Source organism: Lissotriton vulgaris, chromosome 10 (assembly GCF_964263255.1).
Source record: "Lissotriton vulgaris chromosome 10, aLisVul1.2, whole genome shotgun sequence".
NCBI classification, from domain to species: Eukaryota; Metazoa; Chordata; class Amphibia; order Caudata; family Salamandridae; genus Lissotriton; species Lissotriton vulgaris.
In genome coordinates, this window is record NC_141698.1 from 203,739,796 (window position 1) to 203,751,318 (window position 11,523).

General features: G+C 38.5%; 1 long non-coding RNA gene across 1 annotated transcript; it reads right to left on the minus strand.

The window, feature by feature from the left end:
* Positions 1-5,199: 5,199 nt before the first annotated feature.
* On the minus strand, positions 5,200-7,081 carry LOC147684994 (uncharacterized). The gene is made up of 4 exons (XR_015300748.1): positions 6,873-7,081; positions 6,687-6,753; positions 6,483-6,595; positions 5,200-6,364 (listed from the first exon to the last, which is right to left on the minus strand). It is a non-coding gene; the product is annotated as an uncharacterized LOC147684994 (long non-coding RNA).
* Positions 7,082-11,523: the final 4,442 nt, after the last annotated feature.

Below are 11,523 nucleotides of genomic sequence, written 5' to 3' on the forward strand. Positions count from 1 at the left end.
CGTCTTTCACTTCAAGCTCATGATGCTCTACCACAACTTCGACGGCCAAGACCTCTGCACCTCTCTAGTCCCCACGCCCAACGACGCAACCCAAAAGACCCTTCTTATCTGGACCCCACTCACGACAGAAGACACCCTAAAGACCATTGAGAGCATCCACTCTGGAGCACCTTCTGACCCCTGCCCGCCACACATCTTCCATAGGGCAGCCACAGCCATTGCACCCGAGCCACGTCTAATCATCAACTGCTCCCTCGAGACCACCATGTTCCCCGACAACTGGAAATGCGCCAAAGTCAACACTCTCCTAAAGAAACCCTCCGCAGACCAGTCGGACCTCAAGAACTGCAGGTCCATCTCACTGCTCCATTCGCAGTCAAGGACATCGAAAAGGCTGTCAACACCCAGCAAGCACACTTCATCGAAACCAACAACATCCTAGACACCTCTCAATTTGGATTACGCAGCAACCACAGCACCGAGACCGCTCTCCTCATCACATTAGACTATATCCGCGCCGTCCTCGAATTAGGCCAAACAGTAATACAGTAATAAACCGCTAGTGTGTAAAATACTGTAATATGTGTGCATATATGTGTTTTACACTTCATGAAAAAGACTCAATTGTCTCGGTTAACAACATCTTTGCGATGTCCTGAATAATCACAAAAACAGAAAACAGGTTTTAGAGATGGTTTTTAAAGTCACTTAGCACAAAAACAGGAGTTTTTTATATGTTATTTAAAGAATCATGTATATAGTAATATGTGTAGTGCAATGTTTAGCATGGATTTTTCATTGTAAATATTTTTGCATGTGCTGGTGGCCATTGAATGTCTGTTTTTGTGATTTTGCGACTTTTTTGCAACCATTGTGATGTTGTTGCGAAGATGTCCATAAACTAAAATAAAAAGTTCTTTATAAAAAAATGTAACAATATTATGGGTACTAGAGTGGCTCTGACAAGTGTTGATAGTGTGCACATGACAGCTAAACATAAGACCGGATTCAGAGTTTGAGGTTACTTAGAAACACCCTGTTGCCTTCATCTGTAAAGTGTACTCCATCATTTCTATAAATTCCATGCATGTCAAAACACAGGTTGTTATTATAGATTGAGCCCATGTAATGGTCCCTGAGGAATGCAGAAACAGTTTTATTGACATGTTTCTTGGCTTTGTCAATCTGTGGATGGAATTGATTTGACTACTTCCATTTTTGCATTTGGCATATGTTAGAGTACACCAAAACAGTGTGAGGGAAAAGCATAATCAATTCAGTAAAGGTGTCCTTCATTAAGATTTCCAGTCCTACCCCAGTCAATGTGCCTAGGTCATTGCCACCACAGTGCACAATCATGATGTCAGGGGCTGGTAAATCCACAATGCTTTTAACCAAAGGCAGCAACCAATGAGACTTTAATCCTCTCTGCCCAATCCAAATAATATTCACATTTGCCAAACCCAAGTTTCTGTCATTACTTTTAATTCTTGCAGCCTCAGCAGCCCAAACACATAGCTGTCTTCCGCAATCCACACTGTAAGCATTTATTTAGTGAAGCAGGAGTAGCAGACAAGAGAAGGCTCCAACTGAATGATGCAGTTGGTACAATTAAAAGCAGGTAAAATGCCTGTGTGGTGGTGATTTAAAAAAGAAATGGAAAATGTGATTGATTGCAGAGAATATGCAGGTGAATAAAAGTAGCAAGATTTTGGAAATGATTAGTAATTAGATGTTTGGTTCTAGTAAATACAAAAATTAACACAGACTTGAAATGCTTTCCCGTATGTGCACTAAACATCACCCGCTGTAGTTCACATTGTAAGTTGTATGGCCTTCCTAGAATGTGCTATGAACTTCTGATCTACTGGTTCTAGTAGATGTCTATGGAGAATGTGCAGAGGGCACAATGGGAGAAGGGTGTTAAAGAGACATGAATCAGTTGTTATGAATTGGTTTAGGCTTATTGTTTTATAAGGCAGGTAAGAATTCCTAGTGAGGATTTTCCAATAAAGTGTAGTATAGTGATAAATATGTACAATAATAAAGGAAAGTAGGTTTTCTCAGTCACATTTCCTTGGTTGCAAATTCATTGTGATGATCGTGCATATGTTGCAAATATTGACACAAAGGCATGCATTTTTGGCTACATCTAAACAGGGGTGTAATGGTTAATAGACAGTAACCATTCAGAAATGCAGTTACAACAATTAAATATTAAAGGAATATTTATTTTTCTGACTTTTGCAGTATCAAGCAATGAAAGGTCAGAAGATTGCCATTTATGGTTGCTTTGTATAAGAGTGGTGTGCCAATCTTGTGAAGAGGTTGTACAAACCTGAAGAGTATTGCAGCTATCTAATAAGAGAACAAAAGCCATTTTACCAATGAACTCAATATTGTGGTAGGTCAATCACATTTTTTATAAATAACATTTTTTGTTAAAGGTATAGTTCTCATATATATTGTAAAGAAGCAGTTATATATAAAAAACAGTATTTAAAAAAATAAGATGGTTTATAACTGATAGCATGCATGATTTTATGTTACAATGAATTAGATGATTAGGACACAGTTTGTCTGAGGTTCAGAATAGGTGTCTCTGAGATTAGTTTACAATGTGTTTCCATGTACCTCCATATTGCAGCTCTTCCCCTTTACTCTATTAAGGAAGTGGTAGAAAGAAAGAGTGTACACTAATGGTTACATTTAAATATAATGATGTAGTGTACACTGTCATAGTTTTACATGTGTTCTGCTTACAAACAATGTTTTAATTTGAATTGTGGGAGTAGTCGTCCTATTTGGTCCATTATAAAAGAGGACTAGAACAGTTACAACTGAATGAGGAAAGCATGCACTTTGTGTTTGTACATGAATTATGAATCTGTGAAAGGTGAAAGTTATCTTTATATACTCTTTAGTGTAGTTATTGGATAATTTCAGGGCAGATTTGTATGTGCACAGATGGTGAGATATGTTCTTTTATTATTATCCTAAGTGAAACATGTAATATAACACTGCTAGACATAGTTAAACAAGGAGTGTTCAAATATGGACTTCAGCTAATAGTGCAAAGTGTGCTTTTGTCCTGTTACTAGCATACATGTAAAATGAGTTTGTGACCTTTTTAATGTATGTTTTGTTATACATAGGAAACCTCTGATACATGCTGTAGGCATGTTTTCAAGTATGGTTGTTTCTAGCTAAAAAAGGGAGAGTTGTCCCTTTGAGGTTCTGTTGTTTAGTAATCATGTGGGGAGTGTTATGTGAGGTGCTGCATAAACTATTCCAGTTATTATGCAAGTGACATAGATGCTTAAACAGCCAATAGGGCGTTACTGACCGAGTTATGTATTAACAGAAGCACTTATACATTCACTAAAATACTGAGAGAGTAGGCATATATTTCTAGATGTATAAAAAGCAGTTGCAGATATGTATTGTAATTTGTAATAGAGGAACTGATGTATTCATTTACCTATGTATGTTCCTACACGTGACATAAACTGATGGTCTAATTGATAGTAGGGAAAAGTGAGGTAGGCTGCAAATAGGTAATAGGGCAGTCTGGTATGTGCTTAAAAGTTAACACATATACTCTAAAGACTGACTGAGCAGTGTACAATCATAGAAACTGATATGCCCTATTAAATCTACACACCTTAGTAGTAAAGCAGACAGGCAGTAAAGAAGCACTAATATAGACAGGCACAAGTCATATTTATGTACTGCTGATGAAGGTACTTGCACAGACAACAGGAGGCGTAAACTGTTATTGAAGTACATATAACTTACCAATGAGGTTGGGTGCAGCTAGGCCGTACCACAGGGAGTGATATGATTAAAATGTAACACATGTAGTCTGAAATTTCAGTGAGCTATATACATTGTTAGAGACTCACGTGCCCAATTTTACATCCACCCTGGCACCCAGGCTTTAATCTGACATACCTAAGCACACAAGTATACAGTTACTAAAGCACCCATACAGACTGCGACCGAAGCACCTCAAAATTCACTCATGCAGACAGGAAGAACTGTTATGTATGTAGCGCTAATGAAGACATTTGCACACACACCTAATAAAACTAATAATTACTAACACATGTACAAGGCAAATCATGTAACCCCCTTCCTTGACATATTTAGATAACTATAGAGGTTACAAAGAGAGGCAGTCATTTACACACAAAGTTGCATACACATGCAGTGACAGCCAGAAATATGGACTGAGACATGCTTTCACATATCTGCTAAAGAGCTCATGCTTTCAAATCTAATATGCAGAGAAGTCGACCTTCCATTATGGTTTGGGCCTTGCACAGTTTAGCTTTTGGATGTAATTTGAGTGCTAGGTCAACTTTCATATTTTAAAGTCCTAGGTACTGTTAAACCTTTTATCTTTTAGCATATTTCCCCTGTCTTTTTGCTTTCTTGCCTCCTGTCTTTAATGCTACGCTAGACTTCCTTTGCTGGTTTAGTGCTTCTGTGCACTTTCTCACTGCTATTCAGTGTTAAATTGCAAGTGATCCTTCTGTAAATTGTATGTATGGATGGGTGTTTCCATGTTTGGCTTATGTGATTTACTACTAAGTTCCAAGTATAGTGCACTCTGTGTACTTAGGTCCTGTATATCAAATACTGCTAGTGTGTAGGCAGCACTGATTGTGTAACCCACACAAGCAGCCTTTCAAAGGAATCTCAGATCTGCCAGTTTGCACACAGTTTTTACTGCCATGTCAACCTGACAAGTGCCCCCACTTGCCAGGCCCTAACATTGCCTTTCCTTACATGTAAGGCACCCTTCAGTTAGGCCCAAGTTACCCCCATGGTCAGGGTGCAGTGTATGTGAAAGGTGGGACATGTCCTGGTGTGTGTGCCGTGTCATCTTACAAGCGTAACTTTCCATTGGGGCAAGATAGGGAAATTGAGTTTAGTATGCCTGAACTCAGGATTTAAAACATAAATCTTTTAGTAAAGACAAATTTTATATTATGTGTTTGAAAATACCACTTTTAGAAAGTGGTTATTTTCTTGTCTATATAAGATATAGCAGAGAGAGACCCCCTACACCAGGGGAATAGGGTACTTTTCAACAGTAAAATCAAAGAATTCCCTTGGCCAGATTCCTAGCTAATCAGGCCCAAATGTTAATATTGGACGTTTGTATTTGACAAATGTGACAAAACATATGCATATGTATCAAAGATATACCAAATTTATTATTATATTAAAAACATAAAAAAACACAATAAAAAACAATTCCACATTCTATTGGCATATACTACTAAAATTATCACAGTGCTAAATCACATCAAAGTTATAAACTCAAGATATCAACTTAAAAAAGAGACAATACCATACAGTTTATCAATTATAAAAACACAAAGAGGGGGAGAGACGAACAAAAGACAGTGTAATTTGTCATTCAGACTTTGCACATCAAGTATCCAAATTCAAAGACCCAGTCCTGGAAACATTAAATTCTTGCGATACACAGGAGAAGCTTGATTACACAATTGTGCGGTTTGTTGGGCGTCGACGCGTTTCGATAGCTTAATTATTGTGCCATCTTTCTCACGACTGAATTAATGATCTCTCCTAATAAACGGCACTGGATGTTTGCCTTGTAGCTAAAAGTCCTGTTGGTAAACATACTAGGATCAGTATTTTTCACAACATTCTCAAAGTTACATTTCTTAATTAATCATTTTTATAAAACTTGCATTATTTGTCACATGAAATGTACAGTCCTTAGTCCTTTCACAGGCATCAATTCCATTATTTACACATCTTTTTAATTTATCTTCTTCTATCTAGAGTTTGGATCATATACTTAGTGTTGCATCCCATGTAACGTTTTCCAGGCACCTTATTAGCCTCATATTTATATCCATATTACTTTGAAAAAAATACATGTCCAATATTACCATGTGTGCTTGTTAAATTGCATTTGTAGTCCACCAGTAGGCCACTGCCTAGAGAGCCCTCTGGGGGATAAACCACCATGATCTATCATCAATCTATTGTATCTTTCATCTAGGCTACCAGTGTTTTTACACCTAAAGATATATCATACCACCCACTCTTGGAGTTATTACCTTATCTCATATTATTATTTGAAGTTCTTCTGAATTGCCAAGCTCAACATCATAAGGTTTTTGGGCAAATCTGCAAAGTAGTTTATTGTTTGTTATTAAACTTTATAAAGCAGAAAAGTTCTAACATGACAGAAGAGTATTTCTCTCTATCTGGATACACTCTGTCTTTTTAAAATCCTAAATTACCTGAGTGTATTCCTTTCATGGCTTCCACTCATGCCACTGTTATGCGATCATTCAGAATCGTGCAGGATCGGAATCTATATAAAGAAGATTTTTTTATTTTATTGTCATTCTTTATTTCCTTCTATTTCTTGAACTACCTAGCTTTCATACTATTTCCACACAGTACGATTCTTTGTTGTTTAGTAGATTTACCTGATTTTACTGATGCATATTCCCAAATTTGGGGTTCTTTTAACTTTGCTGTCTTACACAGTACCACCTTCTTGAAGAAAGTTGCTCCCTCAGCTCTACGTGTTTGGTGATTTCTAAATAAAGAGATAAACATACAATGGGCATCTTCTTACAGAACGATCTACCCTTCCTGTATGTATTGTTTATCATGCGCTAAAGACCCACCTCGTATCGTGCCTTGATGCGTTTTGAATGGGGTGGATAATCGGCGCCGTTTGCAGGCTTGTTATATCTGCAGGGGAATTAAATTAAAAACAGCGCAGCTCCGTTAGTTACAGACACTGTCGCCCGTGGTTTTGAATTAGTGCTAATAATCAGCAGGAAGGCCACATCGGCATAAGCGCTCCTTACCTGTTGCAGGTTTTAGCCTCCGCGTCTCCACACCCATCCAGCGTCTAACGACGGCTCCTATCTTCTTAGGAAAAGAGTCGAATGTTTCTGCCTCTTCTGCTGCCACTTTATATTGTGCTAATGTTAATTGGCCTGTTTTATTAGGTTCAGCTGTTCTTTTTAATTGGCGGCCTTAGTCAGTTTTATTGTGATCGAGCGCTCTGCACGACTGAGCGTTTCACGCCTCGTTTGCATTCTCTATATGTTTCACGCCTCGTTCTAGTCTTCTGACGACTTCCGGTTCCAAGCCTCATTCTCAATTAGAACCCATGCCTCGTTTTTACTTCTTATTGAGCATGGTTTTAACTATCAATATTATGGGCGTCACTTCTTTAAAGTGTTCTCTACCACAATAATTTTAAAATGGTTATTTCAGCGTTGGTTTTAATTTGAAATAAACAAGGTCAACCTGATTTATGCTTTTCTGTGCTTCAGAGCTTATTTCATCGTTTCTTGTTCCCTTTAGATGGCCATTTATTTATTTTATTTTAGTCTATCTCTGTAACCTTTTTATAATTAGACCAACGTTTGCTCATACTGTGTTGAAGAATATTAAGAGCACTGGATTGCACTGAGATTACATTAATATTACATTTGAGAGGTACGCTTTCTTTCTACACCTTATTAATGGTTTTATTTCCCTCCATACTACCACTCATTGTTTTAAGCGTACTGCAATTGAATTTCTTTAGCTTTTAATTAGAGTACAATCACATATCTCATCTTGATTTGAGTTTCTCAGTTACTGGCTACTAACTTCATCCAATCCTCTTTTGAATTTAAACCATTTTCTACAATATCTAAAAAACACATGTACCATTGTTCACGTGTTTTTCTGATAGCATCTAGGTTTCCTCCTCTTCTATTGACACTTATTTTTTCTAGAATGAACCAAGTAAACTCATTTCAGTCATGGTTCTTCTTTTGATTATGATTTGTAAGGGGCGCATTTTCTTTTTTATTTTTAATTGATGATCTATGCTCTAGTAGTCTTACTCGTAGCTCTCTCCCTGTTTCCTCTACATAGCCCAGGCCACAGGGGCAAACGAGCAGATAAACTAAATTCTTTCTCCTGCCAATTGTTTAAACTTTTTGGAATTAATGTTTTCCTATTGAAAGTCAATTTCTTTGTTGAGATGCAGTTAGGGCAGATAGAGCATGAGCCACACTGGTGGTTACCTATTGCTTTTTTGTTGTCGATCAGGGTTGTTTGCACACTACTGGCTTTATTATTATATGTTTGTACTAGAACATTTTTAATTGTTCTGTTACGTCGGAACGAAAACAGTGGTTTGGGTACTGGTACAGTTTGGCTACTGTTAATGATCTTCCCATTCCGATTGACTATATTCTTGATCTTGTTGCTGAGATCGGAATATTGGCTCACAAAAACAATCCTATCCTGGGCCTTGTTTTTTTCTTTCTGTCTATATCTAATAGGTTGTCTCTGTTATAAAATCTTGCTCGCTTCATAGATTGTTTCACAAGTTTTTTAGGGTAACCCCTTTAGCGTAGTTTGTGTTTCATGATTTCAGCATGATGGTAGAAATCTGTCAGACTCGTGCAATTGCGTCGTAGCCTTAAAAATTCCCCAAAGGGGATATTGTCTTTTTGGGATCGGGGGTGATTGCTCTGATACTGCAATAGGGTGTTTTTATCCGTTGGCTTTGTGTAGAGTTCAATCTCTAAAAGTCCATTGACTTCTTTGATTTTTATGTCTAAGAACTCTACACTCTGGGCACTGTAGTGGGCAGTGAATTTTAGGTTTCTATCGCCCAGATTGAGCCACTCCAAGAAGGACACCAAGGGCCCGATGTAGGTGGCAAATTCCGGTCGGAAACGGCCGAAATCGGCCGTTTCCGACCGGTATTTGGTACTTTGAGATGTAGGGGGCCAGTATTTACCTATTCGGTATATTTACCGAATCGGTAAATTTACAGAATCTGTAAAATACCGAATCAGTATTTTTACCGATTCGGTATCTTCCAGATGTAGGTGGGACTCTTCTGAATCCCAAAGGCCTTTCAGATTCGGTATTTTAACACCCAATCTAATTGGGTGTTAAAATACCGAATCCAGGTGTGCATGCACATGTGTGCATGCACACCTATGCCATGTGACAGACAGACATGCCCTTAGGGCATGTCTGTGTGCCACATGGCACACAAGCCAGTATTGGGGGTGCTAGAGGGTGTCAAAGTGACACCCCCTGCACCCTTGCTGGAATCGGTATTTACCGATTCGGTAAATACCGAATCGGTAATGCCCATTGATTCCTATGGGCTTCAAGGCCCATAGGAATCAATGGGGGATACCGAATCGGTATTTACAGAATCGGTAAATACCGAATCTTACAGATTCGGTATTTACCGAATCTGAAATACCTACATCTCCCCCCCTCTAATTTACCACTTCATAAACACCGAATCGGTATGATTCGGTATTTATGAAGTGGTAAATATAGATTTACCTACATCGGGCCCCAAGTCTTCCCTGGCACCGTTCCAGATAAAGATGATATCATCAATGAAACGGTGCCAGTGAGAGACATTCTCATAAAAGGGCGCCAACTCGTTGTAGATGTGTTGTTTTTCGAAATGACCAACGTAGAGGAATGCCAGACTGGGGGCACAAGTGGCCCCCATGCTGGTCCCCTTGACTTGCTTGAATAGCTCTTCTTTAAAGAGAAAAATGTTATTTTTTAATACTAATTCCACACATCCTAGGATAAAATCCTTGTGTTCACTCCTCAAGTTCTCACCCTCCAGGATAGATGAAAGCACCTGGATGGTATGGTCCTGGGGGATATTTGTGGAAAGAGCTTCGATATCTAAGGTGACCAGAAACTGGGTCACCTTATCGAAGCTCCTCCCTTCAAATATCGGGATGGTATGGGCCGTGTCCTTCAGATACGAGCGTTGATGTTGGACCAATGGACGCAAGAAAAAATCTGCGTATTTGGTCAGGGGCTCCAATAACGACCCTAGACTGCTTACAATTGGCCGCATGGGCGGGTCCGTGGTGTCTTTATGAATTGTAGGCAGTCCATAAATTGCCGGGATAATAGGGTTATTGTTTAGAAGAAACTTGTATTCATCTTCGCAGATATAGTCATTGTCTCTGCCATAGCTAAGGAATGTTGTCACCTCTCTTTTAGGTCCCTCTAACATTCTAAATGATGCAGGGATATAATGCTCTTTGACATTTAGGAGCGCCTTCATTTTGTTCTCATAGTCTACAGTATTAAAGACTACGACCCCCCCACCCTTATCGGCCGGTTTTATTGTTATATGGTCGCAGTCTTGTAGATTTTTTAAGGCTATTCTATGGCATTTCGATAAATTATTTGACTGTGCCTTAGTATTTGCTAGGCTATTTTTGATCTCTATTTCTACTATTCTTTCAAACAATTCGACATTCTTGTCGACTTGGTACAAATTTGGGGTAAATATTGACCTGGGTTTGAAGCCTGTTACATTTGGACCTGGCTCATATTCCTTGTCCTCAAAGAACCTATTGAGTCTAATTTTTCTGAAGAAACTTCTTATATCTTTCTCCAATTCAAATTTATTTGGTGGGGCAGTGGGGGCAAAACTGAATCCATATTTAAGAACCTCCTTTTCATCTTCTGACAACTCTCTCTCTCTGCTATATCTTATATTTTGAGTATGGTTCTTTTGAACCGGAGAGGTCCATAGATAAAGCCCCAGTAAATTATTCAATCTGCTTTATTTATTCAAAACCACCTATTTGGGGTGTATATTAAAAAAAAAACAAATATGGATACATTTGTAACATTTGGATATACAGAGGATCAACTGAATAAAATGTTGAATCAAAATCCCTGCATTTCTAAAGGAACTGTTTTGCTGGTCTCTCCGACACCGTTGCTCCCCGTGACAAACTGTTTGGATTTGTTGTTCCCGATGCCATGATAGCCCCGGATGGAGCTATTGACTTTAAGGAACTGTATTTAAAGTCTATTTTTGCTTATTGACATTTCTAAGAACTGTATGGAGGATTTTTAAAATCATTTTTGGTCTTGTTTTGCACAGATAAAACATTGTAAGTTTTTCTAAAACTGGCGTGGTGTCCTTTTGTAGTATTGTCACTGTATTACTGTTGGTTATGTGCAAATGCTTTAAACACTGCCTCTAAGATAAGCCTGACTGCTCATGCCAATCCACCAAGGGAGCGAGCAGGGTTGATTTTAGAAGTGTATCCCCCTTATCCTGACTAGTAAGAATGGTTTCTACTAGGGCAAGGTACCAACCTGCCAACTAGGGACCCCCATTTCTAACAAGTAGAAACTGATATTTTACTATATTTGTCAGCTCAGAGGTAGACTATAGATAGGCCAATGCACAGACTGCTATGTGTTCAAAAGCTAGCATATGTATTCTGAAGATTCACAGAGCTATATTTGGTCAAAGAAACTCATGTGCTTCATTAAACATTTTCCCACCACTCAAAGTTTAATCTGATGCATCTTAACAGAAAAGCCCGCGGAGATTATGAACAGAGGCAGTCATTATCCCATAAACATATATACACATGCAATCACAGCTTTAGATATCACTGAGACATTCATTCACATATCTGTCTAGTAATC